Here is a 10,344-nt window from a genome sequence, read left to right on the forward strand (position 1 = left end):
GTCACCGGCGATAATTGCCATTTCACTCTCCTTCCTCTCCCTGATTCCCTTTGTCTTTTTCCGCCTGATTCTGACCTGACAAGGGGCATTGACCCCTGCGCTCCTGCTTTTTTTAGCGTGGCGGCCTCAAGGTAGGTGCCGCTCTTTCCAGCTACCTCCTCCCCACGTTGCACGCACTCCACATGCTTTGCTGGCACTCCCTCTCGTGTCACATTGGGGGATTGCATTCCATTGTCACGACCATTCTCGTTCACAATGGCGGCCATGTTAAGCTTTTTCTTGGCTGCTTGAAGTATTTTTTTCCACTACCTTCCATGCATCACGCTCCATATTTATCTCATTTTTGAGCTCTTCGACCTGTTTGACAAGCTCGTCCTAAAAAGCCTCCATTTTCTTTAGCCTAGCATTGACATCACAGTGTATGCCGATTGGCTCGATTCGCTCTCCATTCTCATCTGTTTCCTAGTCTGCCTTGAGGGACCTTCGACACACTGCAGGCTTTCCCTCCTTTCTTGCCACGTATTCACCACATTTTCTAATGCAAATGCAATAATAATGCAGAGCATGTGCCTTCTAGCAAAAAACAATATGCATAGTATCTAAATCCTTAAAATGCCGCAAAGTAATTCTCACCAATGTTTTAAAAGCGATCAATGCCACAGACTTAAGGTATGCCACCTTTTCGCATGTGTTCGGCCATGCTCTCACTTTTCTACCAAAGCAATATTCCCGATACCAAACAAAGCACACACAGTAAAATCACTAATAGCTATTATTCTTGCCACTTCCAAGCTACTATTTAAAGGCTATAAAGACTTAATGTCCCACCCAGTTGCAGGTGCTTGCAAAAGACTTAATGTCCCACCCAGTTGCAGGTGCTTGCAAGTGTTGAAGCACATGGCGTGAAAGGACGCTCTGACTATTCTGCAAAACCAAATATACATATGTGAAACACACCCATGCACACGAAGAAAAGAAAGAAAGGAAACTACCGAATTATTTAAAGGCTAAAAATGTCGGCAAATGAAAAACAGAAGCAAGCTCAAAGCATGCACAAAAAAACTTGATTTCATCGCTGCCACGGAGCCCTGGAAAAACACGTCCATCTGCCACAAAATCTCATGCTACTCCATTGGTACATACCTGGGTGCCCACCCTCCAGTGGGAGGCGCCACGTAAACTAGATAGTACTTGCATCAAGCAGGTTTATTCAGAAAAGCTGAAGCAGGCAGAAAGGGTAACGGCCAAGTCACATGAAGAGTGGGATGTAAAAATGTGTTTCTTGTCAGTATTTGCTGTCTTAATTTTGTTGCTGATTGTGTGCTGTGCCTAAAATTAAATTAGCATTAGTCAAATCTCGATATAACGAATCACGCAGGACTGCCACAAATTGTTCGTTATTTTGAAATATCGTTGTAATGAAAAACTTGCAGTTATAAGCCAGTGGACAAACCTAGGAATGAAAACTACGTGCCTTGGCATGTGCAGACACGCATACTCTCAAATAAAAAGTTTCACTCACTTCAAAGCTGCTTTATTTGAAGAAATCAGTGATTTTCTTCAGGTGCGTGCAGCACGCACAACCAATTAATGCGTCTACATCTTCTCCTTTTGCGCAATACCTTATCGGGTATGTCAGTGCACCGAGCGATGAAAGTGCGGACTTTGTTCCATGTGCACTAAAACATCAATGTTTGACACGATCTCCTCTTCTGTGTTCGGTGACCCACAGTCATCTTCCTTTGGGTTGTCATCGTCACTGGAGACGTCGTGAACGCAGTTAACAATCTCTTCAGTTGTCAGGTCCGCCACTGTTAGTGCTACGCTGTCGCTCTCCACGTAGTCGTTGAAGGAAGAGATGGCGGGCAGCAGTTATGCAACTTCGGTCCACAGGTCTCCTGGTTTGTTGTCGGTCACCTCAAGGTCATCTTCAAACTGCACAGGCGCTTTGACAAGCCCTGCTTTTCACCAGCAGTTGCTAATGGTAGACACCTTCAAGTTTCACCAAGCTCCTGTCAGCATTTGCGCTGCCTGACAAATATTGATTGCAGTCAGCTGCTTTAGGCAGAGGTTGATAATCAACCGCTGTACAAGGCACTTACGAAATTCTGCTTTTACACTTTTTATAATGCCCTGGGCTAGGGGATGCAGCAAGGATGTGTGTGGTGGCAGAAACTACAAGTGAACGTGTGTCAAGTGAACATTCAAAATGTGAGCACAGCAGTTGTCGACAACGAGTAGAATTCTTCGGTCATCTCTCCACATTTGGTCGTCGAGTTTAATGAGCCACTCGGAAAAGAGTTCTCTCGTCATCCAGGCTTGTTTGTTCGCGCGGTAGTTGTACGGTAACATGACGTTTTTCATGCAGCGAGGCTTCACGTACTTGCCGATGATGAGCAGTTTCATTTTCTTTGTACCTATTGCATTGCAGCAGAGCAGGACTGTCGCGAGAAGGTGCGACTTCTTTCCTCATTTGCACTGCAGCCCTTAGAAGTGCATCGTCCGGTCTGGCAGGAGCTGATAAAAACATGCGATCTCATCTGCATTGAAAATATTGTCTTCAGAGTACGATTCAGCCACCTCTAGAAAACCATCATTGCACCAGGAATCTATCAGCAGCCTTTTCCTCGCCCGGGACTAACTGCCAAGTTATTCTGTTCCTTTAGCGGAAATGAAAAAGCCAACCCGCACTGGCATTGAACCAAGTTATTTATATGCATCGATAAATGCACGGGTTTTTCTTGGAGCATTGGGCCAGACACGGGAACGTTTTGCAGTCTGGCATCTTTGAACCTTGTGAGAACAGCTTGGTCCTCATTTTGAGTTTCCCAGTCGCAGCCGTTTCCTTAGGAGCGAGTTGCGATTCCTGGTGAAGCTTGACAATCTTGTCTCGTGTCTTTCAAAATCATCACAACGGTCGATGGAGCAATGCCACACTGTCTGCACACGTTGATTTGCTTTTTCCCTGCGTCGATTTCCTGCAATACGTTCAATTTGTCCTGCAGCAAAAACTGCTTTTGCTTCTTCTTGGCGCCATTGCTAGCTGCATCCATAGTTGGATCTCGCATGAACATCGCCAAACCTTTGTCGTGAAGTTCTTGGTGAAGTTTGAGGTGAAGCAGTTGGCACTCGACATGGTGATAATAGCTACTGCACTCGTGGTTACTGTTTTACGCGAGAGTTGCAGCGCTGTTACGTTTAGCCAAATTCGTAATACTGATGTTCCTCGGTTATAAAGGGGAAAATAAACTATGTGCATTCTGAAATATGCACTGTATTGAAATTCGTAGTTCTGAAATATTTTGCATTGAAAATATAGGCAGTCTGGCAGGGACCTTTAAAATATTCGTAAATTTCAGAAATTCGTTAATGTGGGGTTCGTAGTGATGAGAATCGGCCCTAATAAAGTGTGTGTGCATCCCACATATGGTGCGAGGTTAGGGCAGACTTAAAGAAAACCGTCCTATCCCTTCCCTTTTATGTATGAATTCTGAAGTGCAGGGGTTGGCAGGTTGCTTGTCTGAATCAGCAGTTCAAAACTCATCAGCCTTCGGCTACCTGGTAAGGTGCCAACACGGGGGCCATAGAGCTTTAAACAAAAATTACTAGAGGTAACTCTGGCGCTAGTGTCTGCGGGAGTTGCAAGCATTGCAGTTCAGCCAGCATGCGAATCCAGGGCAGCACTACATGTTCATAAATATATGATTGCTTTAAAGTTTAGGGCAATAAAGGTGAATAAAGCACAGTAAGTAAAGCCACAAGCATGAAGACTGGGCAAATCATGTGCCAGCTATCATTCCCATACTAGCAGAATGATCGCAGTGCCAGAGTTTATTTTTCCTCTACTAACTTTAATAGTACATTCTATGCTGGCAGTGCTGCTGCCTTGCATCACACTCTAACAGCACTGCTGGCTCCTGCTCTACAGCACACAGCACCTTACCCGCAGGGGCGTTTGCATCAGCAGGCATTTGGTATGTTGCGACACCACGGACCCGAGCACATGGAGATTGTACCCTCCTGCATCTAGCCATATGTGGCTTAGCTGCGTCCTTGAATAAAGGGATAATGGAGGTTGAGCTGAAGCAAGGTGTTTAGACCTTTATGGCCACAGCGGAGGTAACACACCTCTTTGGCCTCCGCTTCACGTAGACGGCGCGCGCACCCAGCCTAATCCATTCGAGGGAAATTGGTAGTTGCCTTCTCCTGCCTTCCTCTCCAATCTTCGTCTTTCTTTCTTACTTTAAATCTTTCCCATCCTCTCTTTCTACTTTTGTTTTTCCGGGCAGCAAGGGTTAACCTTGTGTGGAACAACCAACTTTGCTTGTACATATTTGGTTATAGCAGAAACATACAGTTGGTGTCTGCAGGACCTATTTCTTACATGTCCTATGACGGCCCCTTGTTTTGGCTCCACAGTGGGCGGCTAGCATTACTGCTGAAATTTGTCATCATACTTATGGACAGTTTATCTCCCAAAATTCCCTGATCGCCCTCAGAAATGAGGGTGCACCGAAGCAGTCTTTTAATTTTTTGGGAACCAAACGCAAAACTTTCCATGGTTTCAAGCGATCCATTCTGATAAACCAGAAAAAGTGCCGAGGATGATGCTTGATTCAGAGTGTCAGACTAGAGCTCTTGATACAGACTATAAAGTAATGAAGGTGGCAAATGGTGATCTCCTTTTGGGACTCCACGATAAGAGAGAACATGACAAGCTGCCTAACCTAGTGTCATTCGGGGACATACCAGTGGTAGTATCACTGCACTGTACCATGAACAGCACTTGTGGTGTTGTCTCTGATGGTTACTTAATGGAATCACACCGATAGTACCTTCTTCCCTCCCTCTCTTTTCTTCCCTTAAACTCTTCCCCTGTGTAGGGTATCAAACTGTGCGTGTGTCTGGTTGACCTCCCTACTTTTCCTTCCTTCCTTTTCCTCTTCCTCCTCCTACTTAATGGAACTAACTGAAACTCGATTATTAGAAGGCTGGAGCGAGCAGGATGTCTTCAATGTTAAAGGAATTAAGCCGAGGCGTGATGGGAAAGAGACCAAAACCAAGCAGCTAACCCTTACTTTTGGTTCAAGTATACTGCCCGAGAATATTGAGGCAGGATACATGTCCCAAATCCTTTGCAATCCCTTATGTCCCAAATCCTTTGCAATGCTTCTAATGCCAATGACACGGCCACAGTTCACAGAACCGCTGAGGCTAACAGACACATGCTAAATGTAGCACTCGTGAAAATTCACTTGAGACATGCGAAAGCACTCCGCACGGTGTCAACTGTGATGGCGAACATGCCATGTAATCGCAGTCTTGCCCATCGTGGAAGAAAAGATTTCCTTTAAGGAGGCCCAAAGACGGGTGCCATGCCTGCCAAAGAACAGCTTTGCCGAAGTGGTGCATTATGGGGCAGCGCCACAATGGCACCCGGCGGCCGTCTCGCCCATGCAGAGTGAGACGGCGGCAACGCCATCCAAGAAGAGCCCATCAACCTCTGGGTTAGTGGGATCCAAGGTCTCATGTTTCAAGCAGAGACTTTCGCAGCATACACACCAATCACAAGAGTGGAAATCCAGTGCCTCGCCAGAGGCGATGGAAACAACACCGAGCATGACTGTATAGTCAGCGCCCAATGAGTGGCACAATTCTGTTCGGCGCTCCAAAAAAGACAAACCTCATGTCATGGCGACCACGAAGGGCACCATGAGCTAATGTTTGCCTCCTAAACACACAGCACAAACACTATTCTTACCATGGAGACACAGATACTACAATGGAATGTAAGAGGACTTCTCCATAACCTTGATGATATCAGAGAGCTCCTCCATAAATATAGTCCAAAGGCGCTGTGTGTTCAAGAGACACATTTAAAATGAACCTATACGAACTTTCTACAGCAACATGTCACTTTTCGCAAAGACCTCTATGTGGTTACCGCTTCATCTAGTGGCGTAGCGATAATCGTGGGCAAGTCTGTTGCTTGTCAGCATTTACCACTATGGATACCCCTCGAGGCAGTGTCAGCTGGGGCAATTCTTTTTAATGGATTGATCGCTGTCTGCTCTTATACATTGCTCCCAATTTTAAACTCAGTAAGACAGATTTGTATGACCTCAGTGGCCAGCTTCCAGAGCCTTATGTGCTTGTCGGAGATCTCATGCCCGCAATACTTTGTGGGGAGACTCTCGGTGCGACATACAAGGTCACCTCATAGAATGCTTTCTTATAACACCAGCATATGCTTCTTTAATAAGAAGGCAACCTTTTACGATCTGCATCGTAATATGTTCTCATTTATCGATTTAGCACTTGGATCGTCTATACTTTTTCCGAAATTAGAAAGGAATGTTATTAGAAATCCTTTTGGGAGTTACCATTTCCCTATAATGTTGAACATGGTCAAGCAACATGACTCTCCTCAGCAGGTCCCTCGATGGAAACTAGCGTCCACTGATTAGGATCATTTTAAAGAATCAACCTATTCATCACAGGATTTTATCAGGAATTTTAGTATCGACAATGCAGTAGCATATTTTACAGCTTTTATTATTGATGCTGCAGAAACAAAAGGTAATTAGTGCAAAAGACATGTACTCTGATGGAGTGCAGAGATGCGTGGAAAAAAGAAAATGAAGCGGGAAGAAAGCTGCATCGATACCCAATGCAGAAAATCTTGTTGAATTCAAACACATCAAATCAAAGGGAGGCAGACGTGACGACATGCTAGGAGAGCGAGCTGGGAGCGAGCTGGGAGAAATTCTTACAAGGAGATGAAAGTTTGGAATAGTCTTGGAAGGCTAAAGGGACAGCAAATTCGCCCATTGCCTTTGGTCAATGACCAAGGCAAACATTTCGAGCGTGCATCAAACTCCATACAGTACTCAGAATCATAATCATTCCTTAATTACAAAGTAGCAGAACTTGAGTCACTGGACCGTAAATGGCAATCGAATGAACCGTGCAATCGTCCTTTTAATATTGCCAAACTGAGAGCTGCCTTGAGCATATGCAGGACCGCTGCACTGGGAGCTGACAGAATCACGTACGACAATTAAAAACCTACACACTGACACACAGATGACACTTCTTGCACTTTTCAACTCTTTTGGGCTGCTGGATACCTTCTATCTTCATGGAAGGAAGCTATTGTTATTCCACTTTTGAAAGAGGGTAAAGACCCTTTCTTGGTGGCAAGTTACCGCCCAACAGCTCTCATAAGTTGCCTGTGTAAGTGTTTTGAAAAATGACTAGTCGTCTTATACAACTTGAACTGAACAAAATGCTTGATCCCTATCAGTGTGGCATCAGAGAAGGACAGTCCACAACTAATCATCTTGCGCACTAATCAGTTGCACACTCTTCATCGTTAAGATGAACACACTCTGTGCTTCATTACCCCCAGCTATTTCTTATTCCATCTATGTAAACGACATACAAATAGGTTTCAAATCCTGTAACCTTGCAGTGTGCGAGAGACAAGTACAGCAGGGCTTGAAGAAGGTGTCTAAGTGGAAAGATGAAAGCAGTTTTAAAGTTAATCCCCACAAAAGTTCTGTTCTTTTTACAAGAGAGAGAGGCCTGGTTCCAGATCCTGGTGTAGAACTGTATAGGCAACAAATACCTGTGAACAAAGAACACAAGCTTTAGGCATTATACTTGATGCAAAACTGACTTTCATTCCACACATCAAATACCTCAAGGCAAAATGCTTAAAAAGAATGAACCTACTGAAAATTTTATCTTGCACAAGATGGGTAGTCACAGGAATTGTTTAATGAACCTCCACAGAAGCCTCATTTGATCATGATTGGATTATGGTGCTGTGCTATGTCACTCTGCTGCGCCAAGTGCATTAAAGATGCTCGATCCCGTCCACCATCTAGGTATCCACCTGGCCACTGGTGCCTTCAGAACATGCCCTATTGAATATCTGTACGCAGAATCAAATGAGTGGTCACTCTATCTGCAAAGAACATACATTGGCTTCACATATATTCTCGAAGTTCACTGCAACCGTGAAAATCCTTGTCATACCGCAGTTAACGATTTGACCAGTGCTGCACTTTTTTTATAATCGATCCTCTGTGAGACCGCCTTTATCACTGCGTGTGGGGGAACTCTGCGAAGAAATGGATGTCCCTCTTTTCAAACGTCGCCTAATGCCTCCAGCTAAGCTGTTACCACCTTGGGAGTGGCTATAGAACGTGATATATCTTTTGTAGAAGTTTCAAAGCATGCTCCAGAGATTGCAATATAAATGTATTTCTTTAAGCTTCAGTCCAAGTACTCTTGTTCTGAATTCTACGTCGATGCATAAAAGTCACATGCTGATGTATCTTACACAGCTATTGGTCCCTTTTTCTTAGAATCTGGCATATTGCACCCACAAACAAGTATCTTTACTGCAGAAGCCTATGCAGTATTGTCTGCAGTAAAACATATCAAGAAATTAAAGGCAATAATAGTATTCACAGACTCGTTAAGTGTTGTAAAGGCTTTAATGTCTCTATAAAAGCATGAGAATCGAATTTTTATTGAGCTGTATTCACTCTTGTGCACTATTCATTTATCTTAAAGGCATGCAATAATACAATGGATTCTGGGCACAGAGGCATAGAGGGCCATATGCGTGCTGATGAAGCAGTCACATCAATAGCAACAAAAGATACCACTTCCTTTATAGCTGTCCCTGCCATCCTTGACTTCACGAACTATTGTTAATTTATTACGCCACATGTTTGGTGCTGCTTTTTGTTGCTCCATATTGTTACACCATATGTTGCTCTTTGGCCAGAACTGGCACCATAAAAACCCAATAATCAATCAATCACACAGCACCTTGGGCAAAGCGGTATATTGGCTTTTGATACAAAGGCACATGCTGTGCCGTCTAACTATGGCCATGGTAACCTGCTGCATAAGTGCAGAACTTTACAATGATCCACTTGATTTTCCAGTGTGCCGATTTCCTCCCGGCCATGGCAGCCACACTTTGGTTGGGGCGATACGCAAGAATGCTCGTGCACTTCGATTTAGGTGCACAATAAAGAAACACAGGAGGCCAAAATTAATATCGCGTCCCCCACTATGGCATGCCTTATTATCAGATTGTGGTTTTGGCATGTAATACCCCAGTATATTTTTTAGAATTGGCTCTCTGTCGTAAAGACCTACTGTGGTGGCTTGGTGGCTACGGCATTCTGCTCCTGATCTGCTGCTGTGTGTGTTTCCCAGCCCGTGCAGCTGCATTCTGATGGCAGAACGCAAAAATTCATGTGTACCGTGCTTTGCATGCATGTTAAGAAATCCCAGGTGGTAAAAATAAATCCAGAATCCTCCATTACGGTGTTCCTCATTATGCAGTTGTGCAGTTTCAAGCCATGAAAGGGACACTAAAGAGAAACACTCTATATACATTAGGTTTGCGGAAAGAGGTTGACTACTAGGAGAGAGGTTATACTTCACACCATACACAGTGCAACATCATAGTTTTCAAAGTACTTTCGTGGCGCACTGAAAGTTATTGATACTTGCTAGCTTATGGCTGCTTTAGAATACTATGTTTTCCATTTTTACTGATAAACAGTAATGTAGGCCTGAGCAGATACCATCAAAATATGTGACGTCATGATGGCAAGCTGGGGTGGGAACTGCAACGTGGCATCGCCATCTGTTGTTTATTGTATACATTTTATTGCATACATCTTTTATAGCTTATCAAGCCTCCACTTATAGTAGGAGTGGATTGTTTAATATTTTAGAAGCGCAACTAACACAACTCTACATATTTTTCAATGTTTTACTCTGTTATATATCGGGGGACATTTTTTTCTTTTCGTACGGTTATAACTGAAAATGTCAGTTAAAAGCCAGGGTGAGTTGTACAACTGAAATCAAAGTTGATGAAATAATCAGTTGCACTAATGCTACAGATATCAATACATCAGGATGTTAATTTGGGTCAAATTTGCCTTAAAATCGTAAGTGATATTTACTACAGGAGTGATAAGTGTCAAGCTCTTTGCAATGTCAATGCAATTTACTTTTTGCACAGGGTTGTTGAGAGTCAGTTGGTGGTAATGTGAATAAAGTTCCTGAACATAGCTTTTATTCTAGGAGAGCAAGTCAAATAAATATCTTCAATATATTTTAAAAATTATTTGTGTGCACACGTGGCACTAAGCTGCATCGCATTTCGACACAGTCTCCCCCAGGCTCAATGCAAGTTTGCCAGCGCTTGCAAAGTGTTTGAATTCTCATAGAAAAGAATTCATTTGGGAGAGTGCGTAACCACTCGTACACCATGCGGCTTACCTCTTCAGCTGCACGGGCACC

The sequence above is a fragment of the Dermacentor andersoni genome, chromosome 5 (assembly GCF_023375885.2).
Source record: "Dermacentor andersoni chromosome 5, qqDerAnde1_hic_scaffold, whole genome shotgun sequence".
In the NCBI taxonomy this organism is placed as follows: Eukaryota; Metazoa; Arthropoda; class Arachnida; order Ixodida; family Ixodidae; genus Dermacentor; species Dermacentor andersoni.